This window comes from Physeter macrocephalus, chromosome 8 (assembly GCF_002837175.3).
Source record: "Physeter macrocephalus isolate SW-GA chromosome 8, ASM283717v5, whole genome shotgun sequence".
Taxonomy (NCBI): Eukaryota; Metazoa; Chordata; class Mammalia; order Artiodactyla; family Physeteridae; genus Physeter; species Physeter macrocephalus.
This window is the reverse complement of record NC_041221.1, coordinates 89228169-89246135: the sequence shown is the minus strand read 5'-3', so window position 1 is coordinate 89246135 and position 17967 is coordinate 89228169.

Here is a 17967-nt window from a genome sequence, read left to right as displayed (position 1 = left end):
TTGTGAAATCCTACCTTTTCAGTTCAACATTTATCACCATATTTCTGGTCACCAGGGCTCAGTTGTGAGTAAGTCTATTTTGGGGTCTCTTTTGACTCAGGGCATTGGTAAAAGGATATGGAATCTTTCTCTTGTAGATAAAAAGATTGAACACAAACCAGCCTGATGTAAACCCACAGCTATTATTATTTGATAGCTGTCAGTAGTGAAAATAAAATGAATTAGTGGTTTTCTAGAAAATAAATCTTAAGACTAAAAAAAGTCATACTTTCATTGGTATTAATTGATAGAAGCTCCAAGAAGCCGGAGATTAAGTAGGCATTTAACAACATGCACACCTCTAGGACTAGAAATTCTAGGCCACACATTAGCTATATTATTTTGATGGCTTCAGGAGGTTGTTATGTGCCTAAGTGCTATTTGGAAGGGCTTGTTTGTATTTGATGCTTATTTTAAGAATTTTAAGAATTATAAGAGTACCTAGTTCTACTTTGATTGGAATATAGGTCAGATCCCTCAAGATAGCAGTTTCTTTCATAGTTTACATCATTTTTGTATAGTTTTTGTAGTGATTTAGGTAATAATTATAAGCAAATAATGCAAATGATACTAACCTATAGCTTTCAAGTTTCTCAGACTAAAGCAATACCCCAGAATTCCCATCATTGTTTCATTCTTTCATCCATACATTCGTTCAGTAAGAAATTACTGAACACCAACTCCATACCAGATACCATGCTAGGCACTGGTTCTACACAGACATGCATAAATAAAGGTAATGTGTTACTTTGTTTTACAGAGCTTTCAGCATAGTATATTTGTGTATGTACGTGTATGTAATTAAAAATTGTGAAAATTTTTGTGAGGGAAATTAAAAGGATCTATGAGAAGATTAAGAGGAATTTGCCTAATTTAGATTGAGGGCCAGATAAGGCCTCTGAGCATTTGCACTATTGAACTTGAATGTCTCACCATGTTAATGATATTTACTTGGTTTAACTGATATTTAACCAAGAATAGAGAAGAATGTTTTATCCTCAAATGTGCACATTCAGAATGGCTTTGGGGTATCTCTTTCTGTAGTATATTGTCCACTGGCTCCCAAAACAATTGAATCAGAATACTATGGGAGGGGAAAAAATGAAAAAGACAATCTGTCTAGAGTGACTAGCTCTTCGTGTTGCCCTCCCTTCCTCAAACATCCCCTATACACTCACTCTGAGTAGCTTTCTCACAGTCATTAGAAACATGGAGATATTGTTATACAATTCTAAAGTTAACCTACTTGGAACAGGGAATAATTTAAAAATGGAATTTAACCTCCAAATATATACTTCAGGGTTTTGTGTTTTTTTAAATTGATGTTAATGGGTTTATCCGGTTAAAATTGTCCCAGTCAATTCTCTGTTCCAATACACGATTCCTTACATCATTTTTTTTTTGGTCTACAGAAATACTATTTACATATGAAAATATTACATTGTGTCAGTTACACATTTTGATGACAAAAATAAATTGGAGAATTGAACATTTGTAGATTGTAATAACCTAGAAAAAAGAATCTTTCTTGTTTTATCTCAGATACTTTTACATTTAAACAGATTTCCTCTTGGTGTGAAAAGAATCTTCCAAAATTACTGCTCCATCTCTATGTTGCACAATATTGTAAAATGAATAAGTATCTATCATATTGTTGTGTTTAATAAATATTTTGGATTGAGATAAATAGAGGACTCTTGAGCCAAATTTCAGTCCTTGTGAGTTTCTGCACTTCATAAAATTAGATACACCTATAGAACTAATATGATGAAGGAAGAAAATCGGGGTCACAATAGCTATCATCCACACTAGAAAGAAAAGACATTTATCTTATCAGCTCGTAAAGATCCACTGAAATAGGTTTGAAAGGATCTGAAGCTGCTGACAAAACCACAACACTGGGCCCAATTAACAATACCCATTTTTAATTAACAGTTGCTGACTCTTTGCCATTGAAATATTCACGCTCTAGGTGCGAAATGGCAACCCCCATTTGTCATTTCTGTCAAAATTAATTTTGAAATCCCATGGTCTTCCTTCCACAGGATAAAAGTGAATAGCTAGAGCATACTTCCTACCTGCCAAAGTTCAGTTCCAGGACAAAGAGTAGGTAAATAGCACCTAAAAAACTGGTTGGGTCCGCATTAGTAGTATAATTCGTGTAAATTATTTTCATAGCATTTCTAATGCTGCAAACTATGCCAATATTTATTCCATACTTTGAGATATGGTATAAGTGGTATTTTAAAGTTCTTATCCATAATTCTTTTTCACTTTATCATTCAAAAAAATGTATTAAGCATCTAACATATATTAGTTACTAACCTAGGCACATCTTTCAGTCCCGAGGCCACAAACATGGATAAGACAATGTGTTCTGGAGTTCATTACAATCGAATAAAGAAGGAAAAATTGCCAAATTTCTGTATATGTGAATATTAGGAATGAAAATATGATCTCTTTACAAAGACGTAAAAGTGTACCACCATCAGTGATAGCATGGTTGGGAAGGAAGTTAAAGTAAAGGCTAAAGAGCATGCAAGCTGCCTAAACCTGGGTAAGACCTTAGTTTGCAAATGAACATAAAAAGTTCATTTGGATTCAATAATAATGTTAGAATTGGAATCACTTGTATTTATTGAGCATTTAATACAGTTTTTTGTAAAAAGCAATTAACATATCATGTTCTACTTATCTCATTTGATCCTTCCAATAATCTTATGAAGTAGATAGTATTATTTTTGTTGTATAAATGAAAAAATAATTTCAAAGACTTAATTGACCATCCTAAAGTTGCAGAGTTGGTAGTACTAGAATGACCAAATGACACATCAATTTATGAACTCATTTTTTGAGGGATCACTATATGCTCTGAGATATTGGTGATTGAAAATATAGAGATACAGTAAAAAACAAAAATGTCCTGGCCACAAAGCATTTACTTCTGGCAGAGGTGGGAGGTATGTATATATGAAACTATTATAAAGAGGGGGAAAATACAATATACACATCATACCATGTACCAGGGGAGCACAGTTAAAAGAGTGAGTGCTGAATCCTTGCTGTGGAAGTGGGAAAGTATTCAAGAGAAAATGACATTTTCTGATCTATTTCATGACTTTCTTCCCCAAGTGTCTGCTTTCTTTGTCCATTCTGTGTAAAACACAGTTATCATTAGAGAAGAAAAAAAGATCTAAAAACATTGCATTGTTCCAGTGCTCAAGAAGCTTATATTCTAATTAAAGAACAAAATAATACCACCCTTGGAGCAACAGAAGAGGAGTGGAGTTTTCAAGGTTGTAATCATTGCCTAGGTCTCCAGCTAAACAAAAGGGAGAATCAACAGTGGAACATGGACGGGTTATTGCAGTCCTCTACCACTGGGGAATTTACTACAGCTAAATAGAAAACTAAGCTGAGTGTATCAGGGGTAAAAGCAAAATGGAGGAGGTGAAATTCAACAAAAGGTACCTTGAAATACACTGCTTTGTTTAAAGCACTGTACTGTTTCATGTGGGCGGAAAGATGAACAAGATAAAATCCCTGTAAGATTTAATTGAGATTAGATCTATTGTTAACCAAACTCTGACACAGAAGCACACATACACTACTCACTCAGAAATTTGAATTTAATGATGAAGGCATATATTAATAATTAATTTAGCAATAACTTTTTCCTTCATTTTATATGTTGTTAAAATGTTAGTAAATGCAGGTAGACGAAAGGAGAAAAAAATCATGTTTTCACTGTTAATGAAATAGACACACACAAACACACTTTAGTGGGATTATACTATATATGATTTAACACAAATATTTTCATCTTATAGGCCACTAATATCATCTAGGGTTTTATTTTGAATGGCTACCTATTATTCGCTATATCTTTGCACTACTCATTTAATCAGTCAGTCCTTTTAAGTACTTCCAATTTTTCACTATTGTAAACAATAGTATTCTCATAGATAAATCTATCATATTTTCATGATTGTTTCCTTATGACAGATTTCTGGAAATGCAACTATTAGATCAATGCATAATAAATATTTTAACACTTTCGATATGTGATCAATTCTCAGTTTAAAAATGTACTGATTTATACCTTTTGGTATTGTGAAAATTTATTTTCGCCAGCCGTGTGTGTGTGTGTGTGTGTGTGTGTGTGTGTGTGTATTCTATTGTTTTAATTTGCATTTATTAATTGTTGGTGATGTGGGATGTTTTCCTTTGTATTTCCTCTTACATTAATACTTGGTGTTCTTCCTTAGCCCGGGTACTTACTGGTGACTTTTTCTTGATTTGTGAGAGATATTTACATATTAATTCTGTTGATTCATTGCCCTCAGATATGGTACAATTATGAGGGAGCTTTTTACTTTGTATTTTTATGTAGTTGGATCCAACAGTCTTTTCCTTCACACCTTCTGTTTAAGTGGTGTCATGTATAAAATGTTCCCATTCAAATTATATAATTAACATCTGTATTTATTCTTGTGTTTTTATTTAGATCTTTGGTTCATCTAGAATTTTGATGTATGGTGTGACATAGGAATCCAATTTTATTTTTTACTAATGGTTAACAATTTTCCCATTGCTACTGAATTCTTTCTCCACTGATTTGGCATACAATATTTATTATATCCTCAATTATTAAATATATTTTTATCTGTTTCTGATCTTTCTCATCTTTACCATTGATCTATTTCTGCTTTATTCTTTTATTTATTAAGTCTTTAAAGTAATTTTTACATATGCCATAATGTTACTTCTCAAATATTTCACATCTAGTCTCTCACATATATCATCCAGAAAATCTTTTGAACAGTTTTGTCAGATATGAAAAACAAACTTTCTGATATTTTCTTTATGATTGTATTAAATTCATAGATTCATTTGGGAAGAATTGACATCTTCACTGTTTAGCCTTTTTATCTAGGTATGTAGTTTCACTTGCAACTCATCCAGGTTTTTTCTGTATTTCTTGGGAAATTAACAACTTTTGGTCCCAGAAGAACTTGTGTTAGAGAAATCCTAGTATGCTATTATGCAGAACTGCAAAAACTGCTAAAATATCCCTGAATGAATTACACAAAGGCTAATTCAGTCTTGGAAATGTTTACATCTTTTTCTTTGAAGAGAAAAAAATAGGCTGTTAGTATATAGCCAAGTTAAACACTATCTAGGGGCATAACATTGATGGTAACCAAATAATTTTTACCACTTGTATTTTTTATCAATCATCTTTTTTCTCTAAGTAAATGCAATTTGATGAAATATATGCTGTGAAATTTCCTTGTTAAACCATAAAACCAATTGGAAAAACAAAAGTGCTGGAAATGAAAGCCACATCTGATACATAGAAAGAAAAAATATTTCAGAATATCAAAATGGTAAAGTTTGATGCCTGAATTAGATGTGTGCATGGGTGAACCATGAACCCCTGGTCACCATCAAGGCCAGCACTAAGTGTAAAGGAAGATAACCAAATTAGGTGCTCATCATGTGGTTTAAAACAGGCCAAGAATGAGTATTTAGAATAGTTCACAGATGTAAGGAAAGGGCCCAGGAGCCCTGAAATGAAGAACAGGCTATGAATGTGATTGAATGGAGAATTTTCTAGATATAGCTGAAGGAACTATATAAGGATATATTCTAAGTACTAGTATTGGAAAACTTCTCTTATTGGGCCATACTGTACAGAGAAAACTCATGGAAGTTAAAATAGAATTTTACAATTTTTTTTCCCTGTGGAAGTTCCTAGCAGCAGTAATTATTTTGTGGTTTTTTGATAGTGGCATATGAAGACATGACTATAGACTTTTGAGTTGCTTCTCTTTAATAGGATGTATTTTTCTGAGCCATATGAAACTCACACCATATACCATATGGCCAAAAACATGCATAAGCAATGCAAAAAAGGAATTAAAAATTTTTGCCCAAGACATATAAAGAAGGAGGGAAGTGTGACCCATACAAAGATAAAAGCAGGTAATAGAAACTGTCTTTGAGAGGGCTGAGGTGTTGGACATTGAAGACTTCAAAACAGTATTATAGATAGGTTCAAAGAACTAAAGAATATTATGTTTAAAGAATTAAAGAAAGATATGATGACAGTGTTTTATGAAGTAGGGAATATCCATAAAAAGACAGGAATTATTTTTAAATGGTAAGGCTGGAATTAAAATATACAAAAACTGAAATTGAAAAAAATTACTAAAGGGATTCAATCGTAGATTTTAGCTGACAACAGAAGGAATCAATGAACTTAAATACAGAATGAAGTGTACCATCACAAATAACAGGAGCATCAGAGGACAGCAGAAAGAGAAAGGAGCAGAAAAAATGTTTGAAGAAATAATGACTAAATATTGGACAGATGAATGAGAAACATTAAACATCAAAGATGCTATGTGAACTCCAAGTAGTATATATATAAAGCGATCAATACACAGACACATCATAGTCAAAATACTGATAGACAAGAACAGAGAGATTTTGGAAGCAATTTGAAAAATTACTCATCACATAGAAGGGAATCTAAGATTAACAGTTGATTTATCATCAGAAATAATGGAGGCAAAAAGACAGTGAGAGGATATATTCAAAGTTCTGAACAGAAAAACTGTGAATCAAGATTTTATGTGCAGAAAGATCATCAGAAATAATGGAGGCAAAAAGACAGTGAGAGGATATATTCAAAGTTCTGAACAGAAAACAAACTGTGAATCAAGATTTTATGTGCAGAAAGATTATCTTTCAAAAATGAAGGCAAAATTTGGACATTTCCAGATGAACAAATTTGTTCAAGAATTTGTTGTTAACAGGCTCACCTTATAAGAAACACTAAAATAAGTTCTTCAGACTGGCAAGTGACACCAGACAGTAATGTAAATCCCCATGAAAAAACAAGTAACAGTTAATATAACTATGTAAGAAATTATAAAAGACAGTATAATTGCATGTTTCTTCTCTTTTTTTCCATTAATTGATTTAAAAATCAATTGCATAAAATCATATATATTATATACAAATATCTATACATAGATACACATATATCTTTATATATATATAAAACACATAGAAATATATTTAACAATAACAGCACAGATGAAGTGGATAGAAACAAATCTATATTGGAATAAGAAAATGACACTACATGGTAACTTGAATCCACAAGAATGAATGAAGAGAAATGAAGAGAAACAGAAATGGATAATTTGTGTGTGATACTTTCCTCTCAACTTGAACTTTCTTTAGTATTTTCCTTTAGTATATCTTGTAGTGTGATTTACTGACAGTATATTCACTCAGATTTTGTTTGAAAATGTCTTTCTTTTGTCTTTCTTTGAATGAGACTTTTGCTAGGTATAGAAATCTATTTTGACAGCCATTTCTTTCTTTTTCTCTCATCATTTCAGAGATGGCATTTCATTAACTTGTGGCTGCATTGTTTCTGAAGAGATGGCAGTCATCTTTTTTGTTGATATTGTTCTCCTGTGTATAAAGTATCTTTATTTTCAGTGTATTTTTAAGAACTTTTTTCTCTAAATTTGGTCTTCGGTAATTTGAGTATGATGAAATATAGTTTTATTTGTGCTTATCTTACATCTGTTCACTGGGCATTTAAAATAACTTAGTTGCTCAATTTTTAAGATTATTCTCCTCTTTTGGGGGGACTCTGGTTACACAAATGCTTTATTGTCCTACATGTTCTTTTTAAGCTCTTAGACTTTTTTAAGCATTTTTCTCTATGTGCTTCAATTTGGGTAATTTCTATTAACCTATTTTCAAGTTCACTGAACTTTCTTCTACTATATTCAGTTTGAAATTAATAATTAATTAATAATTAATAATTAATTCTTAATTTCAGATTTAAAAAACAACAATTTCCACTCCAGAATGTCAATTTCATCTGTAGAGATTACATTTCTCTACTGAGAAATAGTTTTTTTCCTATTTTGTCTATTTTTTTCTTCTAACTCCTTTAACATATTTATAATAATTTTAAAGTCTATAATTCAGTAACTCCAGTATCTGATTCATTTGTGGATCTGCTTCTATGTATTTATTTTTCTCTTGCTTTCATGTATTTTCATTTTTGACAGTATGTGTAGGATTGCATATTTAAATGAACCAAGGAATTTGAACTAAAAATAATTTTCCTCAGAGAGAGCACATCCCTTTCTCTGTCAGGTAGGTAGGGCGTGGAGCTGATTATTTTGATCCAAATGGGAATTTAGATGGGGTATGTTTGTATTGCAGCTGGAGTTTCAGTTTACCTTTGATTTCAAATGTCTTGAGTAAGATCTATCCTGAGTAATTACAGGCACCCTCTAGGGGAAATTTAGGATTGAAGCACTACAGTATATGGAGATTTCCCTCTGATTTACAGCCCAGCCCAAAGCATCCTATGCTGCCATACTACCAGCAAAATCTCTTGGGGCAGCACTGCCTGGCCAGAAGAATCAGCTCTGAGTTTGGGCATGCAATAGATTCCAGTCCATCATGCCAGCCCGTGCAACTATTAAAAACTGCTGTATTTCTTGCTGTACCAGCGGAGTTCTGCCCATGGCTGGCCCATTTCTTGCCCATTTATTCCCAGGCAGGGCTCATGCTCACAGATAGAGAAGTGGCAGTGGTATTTGCTCAAAAAAGGCTTCTTTACTCTCTAGAAAAGAAACTAGTTATTTTAGACTTATTTTCTACAAAACTCTCTGAAGTCTTAAATACACACGCATTTTACATATATGTGTATGTATATATATGTTTTATATTTTTACTATTTGTTCTACTTGCTATGATGGAAATTATGATCACATGTACTTCCTAAATGGATGTGGAACACCCCAGTACCTTAGTAATGTTTATTTAATGTCTTAAAAAATAATTGATTTACTGTTGTTTTTATTTATTACTAAACAAGTGTGTTTTACAAGTTATGGTAGCCTCCACAATAGCAAATAGAGTGTCTTTGCCATAACAACAGCTATTGTCTGTGGAGTTCTTACCATAGAGCAGGTAATGTTCTAAGTGCTTTACATAGATTACCTAATTTAATCCCCACAGCAATCCTATGAGTTACTATTATTAACCCTATTATACACATGAGAAAACTGAGCCATGAAGAGTTTAGGTAACCTCTTGAGGCCATGCACCTTATAAATATTGGAATCAGAATCCAAATCCAAGCAGGCTTCCTCAGAGCCCAAGCTCTTAGTCATACTCTAAACATATTTGTTTTATATAATCTTCTAATTGTACCATTCTGTTCCATACTTTAGTCTCTTTTCGTATATTCTTTATCTGCTAGGAATTACTTCTATTCCTTGTTTACAGAACAAACATCTATCTTTCCTTTAGAATTCAGCTTAGCTAGCACCTCCTTTAGAAACTTTAACCCCTCAGTTAGAATTCATTACTACTTACCTATTCTCTTCGCGCTCTGTACATATACCTACCTTAGCATTTAACCTATTGTATGTAATGTATTTATAAGATGTGTCTCACCCATTAGTCCATAAAATCCTTTAAAATAGGAACTGGGTCTTATCCTTATCTCTCTATACACACCTAATAATGCTCGACATGTAATGTTCACTGAATATGCATTTACAAAATTGATTTCGATCTCTATATGTTCCTAAAATTGGCTCTCAGTAGGAATTTTAAAGGTTAAAAGTCTCTGTGGTATATTGCACTTATCTTTCTCCAAAAGTTAAAACTTAATAGATCTCAAAATAAATGTTGTCATACATTTTAGAAGATCACCTTGGCTAAAGTTAAAATAGCAAGAAATGTGGTTGTTTAAAACTATAAAATTATTCACTTAATTTTGTCTGTTTTTAATAGTTAAAAACAAAATTCAAGCCTCCTATTTCAAGTTAAACTACTATTCACTGTTAACTAATAATACCTTTATGTGCCTGACACTTCAGGTGGAATGATTAAATTATGCACCTGTAGAAAGATCTCAGAAAGCAGTGACAGGTATTACAAACCTACTATGTTCCTGGGTACTTAAAAAAGTACTGTTTTTAAAATTTAAGACATTGATTTCAATTCAGTGTTTCTCTTGTATATGACATTTTTGTTTTTCTTTTGATTCCCATATGAGGTGTAAATTTTCATTTCCTTAACTTTGCTTTGCTTTTTATTGAATTTATACCCTAGGACATTGTACCGTTCAGCTTTATTAGATAGTTACTTTAAGCAAAGAAGTAGATGAATACATAATTTCTCTTGCTTAAATGGAAGAAGCTTTAAAGGGACATTTTCTTTAAAAAAAAAAAACGTAAAGCGAGTCAACAGTGTGCTGCACACAGAGAGATTAAGTCAGAGCACGAAGTCCTTAAAGCCACTCTTTCCATTGTTTGCATGTAGAATTTGCTGCATTGGTTAAATATATTTACTCCACTGATTTTTAGAGCTGAAGTCCTCTAACAAAAATTTGGGGTGAGCAACCCCAAATAACTCCTCATTTAGCTGTTGCAAAATTGTTTATGCCTGCAACCCTCTTGGATTCTTTTCGTGTCCTACCATGGAATGTATATAGCACCCAACTATAAGAACTTCTGAGACTGCTGGTCCTTAGGAGGAAGAAACAGAGAAGTTAGTTTTGACCCTTTGGGGTGTATAATTTGTAATTCTATGAATGACTCCCATAGCATTCTTTGATATTACTTTCTACTCTCTATTTCTTTCTAATCTAGATTCTTTGTTGTTGTTGTTGTTTTTTAAAATGTCTAACAAGGAAGAACGTATCCAAAAAGCATGTGAGTATTATCTTCCTAAAACTGCCAGATGTGCTTTTCTTTATGGAACAGAAAAGAGATGGGGAACAATGATCTGAAAAGCATTTCCTTGAATGAAAGTGTCCAGGATGGGAGGGAATATTTTTCACATGTCTTGGGCAATACTGTCACTCTTGTTCACAAGGGGGATTGTAGTGTTTTATACTAAGACAACTTATTTCGTCTTCTAAAAGGAATTGTTGCTTCAAGGAGACTGTCTTGTGCCTTAGATGTTAACGTAACAGGAACGGATTTGGCTGATGATGCATTTCCTGTGCCAGTCAATGCCTCTCTCCAGGGGAAGCAGGAACGCCTGTTGTTCTAATGGTTTGCCTTTGAGTTTGAATCTGAAAATCATCCCCCCCTCCCAAATCATTTCCAAAATCAGTGTATCATAATTGATTCTTCTCTTACAGTCAGCCTTTATAGATAGAATATGGGACAAAGTAATTTTGTTTTCTCTTTTATCACTGGTCATAACTACCTATACTCCATGGTAAGTTTTGGTTCTCACTGAGCACATAATTAAAAATAAGAAAGAGAAGGCAGAGTCCAATTTCTCCTCATTCCCAATTAAAATCTCTTTATACATGTCTGAAAATTATCTATAAAGGAGAAATGAGAATACAATTATGTGAATATGAGACTGTATATGCACATACCCCTATGTTTATATATTTATTTATTTGTTTAATAAAAAAATCACTACTTATTATTTGGTGATTAAATTTGGGCTTAAAACTATCTTACAAGCTGTGTGAACATGGGCAGACCTATTAACCTCCATGAGACTTAATTTTTCACAGAAATAATGGAGATACTAATACTTGTCTGAGGTGGTTGCAATAAGGAGCAACTGATACAATATTTAAAATAATTGGCATAATTTCTGTCATATTATCAGAGCCCCCAATGTGGTAGTTATTATTATACTTACCCTGCTACTCCTATTACTTCCTAGTCACGAGACTAAGCTGCTCATTGATACAGAATAAAAAAAAATTTCTTTTCTCAAAAGCTCCAAAGTCTACTGAGGAAAACTTAAAAGTGCATCAAAGCCCAAAATATAGTATGATAAGTGCTATTAAAAATATAAAACAGGTTCAAATTCAAGAAAGTGGAGCAAAGTAAGAACCTGGTGGGCAATGGTTGGCAGTAGAACTGCCAATATCTTTACTAACTTAATTGAAACTAGTTAATAGTCAGGGGATTTTGTCCTTGCTATTAATTATTTTTAATTTATTGACTATTTTTTATTTAATTTACTTGTTTTTGTTTCTTTTTAGAGTTTATATATTTTTGTAAAACTAAGCATAGGGAGTTGTTCTGCCTTTGGACTTGAGTATCAAAAACTGGAGGATACCACTGACCTCATAAATGTCTTATCCTGGAATTAGAAGGACTCTCTTAGCGTAAGTAATGTGTGTTGGGACCCAGGCATTCGTGTGGACTTTTTATAGAGTGAATATTAATCAGCTTTGTCAAAATGAATTCAGAAGTTTAGAGATCATAAATATTTTCCTATCATTCCTATAATGTTGAGGCAGTTTTCCCAACTTCAGAGCTTTAACATATAATAGTTTAAGACTAATGAAGATGGCTGTAAGACTCAGTGGAGCAATTTTCAGAAGTCTCTAAACTTCTAAGGTATAGGAGTGAATGTAATCTGGACCACAATAAAATTTATTAACCCTAAATGTTGTTGGAGCCTGGGTCAGCAGCTGGAGTTAGAAAAAGGATGCAGCACACATATTTACCTTCTCCATTACTTTCATGGGTCTGACAAAGCTTAAAATGTGTATGTTTCTCAGGATATCACTCTTTTACACTTTCTGAGAATTAGAAGATAGTATGAGACTTTAGCTGATGTAAAGAGAAAGGAAAGCTAGTGTTGTTGTTTTTCATCATCAAGCACAAGTGAGAGTAACTGGGAATAGATAGGAAATGAAGTACTTACAAATGGACATAAATAACGATGAATCAAAGAAAAATTCCAAAAAATATAAGCATGGATAAGAAATAGGAATACTTAGGAATCAAAAATTGAGATAGAAGAAAACAAGCTTGAATATATGAAATAAAGAAAACTAGACATCAATGTAACCTTTTTAAAGAAACAAAACAAAGACTGAGCTGAAATAGTCTTATTATATAGTTCCCTTCCTTGTTTTTCTCTCTTAGTTTCTAGACAAGAAAAAACCCCACTGTTTTGCTCCTTGCTTGTTTCTGTTTTTCATAGCTAGGGTAACTGGGGGATAGAAAGATAAAAATCACCCAAGGTGAGGCATCCACAACAGGCTGAGCCAGGACTTTGATCCAGATATACCTGACTCTGTCAAACCACCTGTCACCTCTGAGTGTCTTTTTACAAAATATGGGGAAATGTAGCAAATTAAATATACAGATTTAAAATGTTTCATATCTCAAGTCTTTGTACTATAACCTCCTCTTTCATCTGTCTTGCACTAAATATTCGTCTCACTTTACTGGTTTCCTCTGATGCTGGAGTTCACTTAAGGTTCAATTTTAGGAAGTTGGATTTTTAATAAGATTCCTTTAAATGGTTTCCATATTAGGCCAATCTTGCAGTTCTCAACAGTACATGGAAGAGCAAACAAGGAGCTTAAGAAAAAATTAGCTTCTTTAACTCCTAGATGAAACCAAAATTTGGGCTCTCTGACTCCTAAAATGTGGAAGCAGTGTTGGCAATCTAACTTTATCAGTAGCCTAACATAACACTCTTCATAAAGGACTTCTTCATCTTTCTTATGGTAGTAATGTTTCTTAGATTTCCAAGAGTTGTCCTTTCCCTCTAAGTGGTTTCAGCTTGACAGATAGCTCGTTTCTGAAGTGCATTAATTTTGATCCTGTGCCGCTACTGCATATTAATTTATACGTATGAAAAAATATGTCAAATATGGAAGAATTCATTTATGACCCTGTTTGAAAAAGACAAAAATCTGGGTGTAGTTTTTAAAACTGTGCAAAGCTTAGCCATTTTTATAGTACATGTGTAATGCCATCCCTCGTTGTTCTTTAATGATACTCCAACAAAATTAAGGATTCATTTTTCTTTGGATTGTTAATTGAATTCTGTGAGGCAGTCAGTACCGAGCCCTGTAACTCCTGATGGTGTGGAGAGGAAGGTGGGCAGGAGGCAGAGGATGGCAGGAAACATTTTATGATTTATGCAACTTTTATGAAAAATACTCTCTTTACTTACTGCATATTTTACTGTTATTATCATTTGGTGGGCCTTAGGCACGGGCCACACACATCATCCGCCTAAAGATGATTCTGCAGCCTGTCTGGGTGTCATTATGGTGTTTGTTTCATAACAACTGCCTATGAATCTTTATTAAAATTCAAACGGGCTGTGACTTTGAGCCAACAATGGGGCCCATATACACTAAGAGAGCACAGTCTGTCCCTGAGAAGACTCTGGCAGGATCAGAGTAGGGTGTATCCAAACCCAGGCACTCTGCAAAGAATCTCAGATCCAGAGACTCTGAAAGAGATAAGAAGAGACCATTAAAATGTATTTCTCCCAAATAAGATATGTGGTATTTATTTCACTCACGGAATGAGAAGGGATAGACCCCCCGCCCCGAGCTAACAACCTAGTTGAGAGCGACTTGCAACCACTTCCCTTGCTGACTGACCTAGGGGAATGAATGTTGAAATGTCAGGGGCTTTTCTAAAGAAAGATTTCTAAAAGCACAAAGGCAACAACACAGCATTTTCAGTAGGTACATTATGAAATCATAGAGTTTCAATGGTGGTGTAATAATCTTTATAATTGCATCTATTCTTTCATGTTTTGAGATACAACCTGGGTTTATGAAACAAAATCTTCATTAAAAATCCAGGAAATATCAAGTGTGAAGTTCACAGATTTAATCTCTAAATTAAATACTTATTATTTTTACACGTATTTTTTTTCTGGATTAAAATACTCCTATAAAACTATTATGAAAACATGGACATAGAACTGGTTGTGAGAAAAAATTACACAGTTGTAGAATAAAGATTAAATAAAGGTTAAAGGGACTATATTTGGTATTTAATGACTATATACTCCATTAATTAAAATATATATTTATTAAAAATGTGGGAGAATGTAGATACCAAGTGGAAAAACAATGATTTCTAATGATCATATTGGAGTGAGAGCATTAGTATTATTCCACTGGAGCTTTTGGGTTTATATGGTTAGATAAAGCATACTTTGTGTAAGGAAGTCAATATAATGGCAATACAGAGGAAGTTAAATTAAATCTTCATTAGTCTGTATTTGAATTAAAAATATCAATATGAACTTATGGAAGTATTATATTTTAAATATGGTATTATTTAATCTGTTTATGTATTATATCTCTTGCTACTACTAAAAAGGCCTAAGAATAATAACACATTCAGTGGCATCTCTCATGTCCAGATTGTGATCTGGTAATATGATTTTTTACTAAGAAATCAAAGTGTCTTGAAGAAATGGATGATTCCATGTCTCTGGTAGGAATTTTGCAAGATGAGTTTGGATCATCTTTCATACTACAAAGAATGAAAACTATCAAAGACTACTAGTCATATCAAAGAAACACAGGAGCTAACTTGAAGAGCCTTCCACTTACCAATGATAAGACAGTTTAACTCTATTAGAATATTAATTGCAGTAGATTGAAATACATAAGATGTATTTGAATACATGAATTCAATAATAATATTTTAAAACTACTAATTGGTTACTTCAAAAGATGACAAGAAACATTATCTTGAAAACAGGTAAATAGAGAAGAAGAATCAAACGTGTCCTTTCAAATAGTGGATAAGGAGAAGTATTTCTTTATAAGATGTATTCCAATTAATAAATCAAAGAATGATAGGTTAGAATATCACCATTTTTCAAGCCTCCATGAATTCATATATCTATGCATTGAGTATCAGTGGATGCTAATGTCACAGGCAGGGAGACAAACATTACATGCCTCCTGGTGTAAGTATACAGGACTCCTTAGAGGCTTGTCATAGAGACCAAACTTGAGTCCCACGAAGCCTCTATATCCAGCATCCAATTTACAGGAAACACAGAGAATAGAGGCACATGCTTAACTATCCCATGAGCATGTAATCAGCAAGACCCAAACTGTGTAAAACTCAACAGGTCAAATGGCCTGGGCCTTTAGCAGAGAAATCTAAGGAAATAATGAGTTGAAGGAGAAAACTGTAGATGAAAAGAAACTTTAAAATTCTATTAAAAATTTAAGAATGGCTAAGACTGAAACTGTATTTCTGGGGAGCTTACATTTGTAAAATTCTGTACGTAATTCTAATGTGAGATGAAGTTGGCAACTATAGGGTTAGAGACTGGTAAACTAGTTGGAGGTGAAGTCAGTTGACTGCACCATGCTATGAAAGTATGTTGGCATTAGAAAACCAGGGACACAGAAAAAAAAGGTAAGATGTGTGCTGGAGCATTTTAGCATTAAGATGGAAGCATATGTTGACAAGGCATGAGACTTTAATAGGAGAAGTGGGAGATTTAACAACCACCCTAAGAAAGCTAAAGAGATAATTAAGATCCTGCCAGGCTAAACAGCCAGAGATGTTTTGATGCTGAACCATTCTGAAGGCTGGAGATAAGCTGTGTGGACGGACTTAAGTATAAGTGATTTGGGAATGACATTAAATATTCTTAAGGTTAAGTATTAGTGGAAATGTTATAAAATTTTACTTTAATCTTTATTTCTTTCTAAAATTGCTTTATTTAGTAATTAAAAGCAGTATGGTGTGGTGTAAGGAGCTGTATGACAGATGGATCTGGGTTCAGATCTTGATAATACTATTTCTTAACTTCGTGACTTTGCTGAACTCAGCTCCTAAGTCTCAATTTTATTGTGTGTAAAATGGACATAATAAGCCATACCTTAGAGAATTATGAAGAATAAATATTACTAATGTGAAAGCACCTACCCGTATTTGTCGGTTTTTAAATGTGTGTTTTTTAATATTTAATTTTGGTGTGAACTTTGGCGTAAAACTTTAAAAAGAAAGAAAAATGTAATTAACAGATACAGTGTATCTACACTTCACATTTAAGAAATCTTAGCATCGTGCATTAAAAAAAAAGTAGCAGCTGCATCCCTTTCTACTTTTTCTTTACTCAGGGTACAAATACAAACTTGTTTTATATTATCCTGATGCATTTATAACAGTTTTATTGATATATGATTCATCATCGTGTGATCTACCTATTTAAGGTATACAATTTAGTGTTTTTTTAGTCTCTTCACAAGATATGCATCCATCATTACAACCTAATTTTGAAACATGTTTGGCCCCGGGAAAGAAACCTGTGTCCATTAGTGGACGATCTCCGTTCCTCCCCAACATCACCAGCCCTAGGCAACCGAGAATCTATTTTCTGCCTCCATAGATTTGCCTATTCTGGATATTTTATATAAATGAAATCATACACATGTGGTCTTTTGTGACTGGCTACATGCATTTAGTGTAATGTTTTAAAATGTTCACCCATGTTGTAGTGTGTATCAGTACTTTGTTTCTTTTTGTTGACAAGTAATATTGTACTGTAGAGATATACCACATTTTATTTATCCATTTATCACTTGATGGACATTTGGGTCATTTCCACTTTTTGCCTATTATGAGCAATGCTGTTATGAACATATATATACATGTTTTTTAGAGATATGTTTTTTATTTCTCTAGTGTATATTCTTGGGAATGGAACTGTGGCATCATATTATAATTCTATGTTTATTATGTAGAGGAATTCTTGTTTTCCAAAGTGGCTGCACCATATTTCATTCCCACCAGCAGTGTATGAGGGGTCCAATATCTCTACATCCTGATGAGATATCTAGTCTAGTTCCTTCTCTGGTTAATTCATTGAAAATATTGACTAGTATTCTACTGCATGAATAAAACATGGTTTAATCATTATATTTTTTTCTTCCTGTATACGGCCTTCCAGTTGATTTTCTGAACACATTGGCTGCTCTCTCATTCTTAACAACCATTAGAACGTTTGCTGTTAAGTATTGTCAGATAAAATCTCCTCCAAAAAATAGAGGAATTTATAATGTCCAGACACTATTGCTCAATACAAACAGTACCC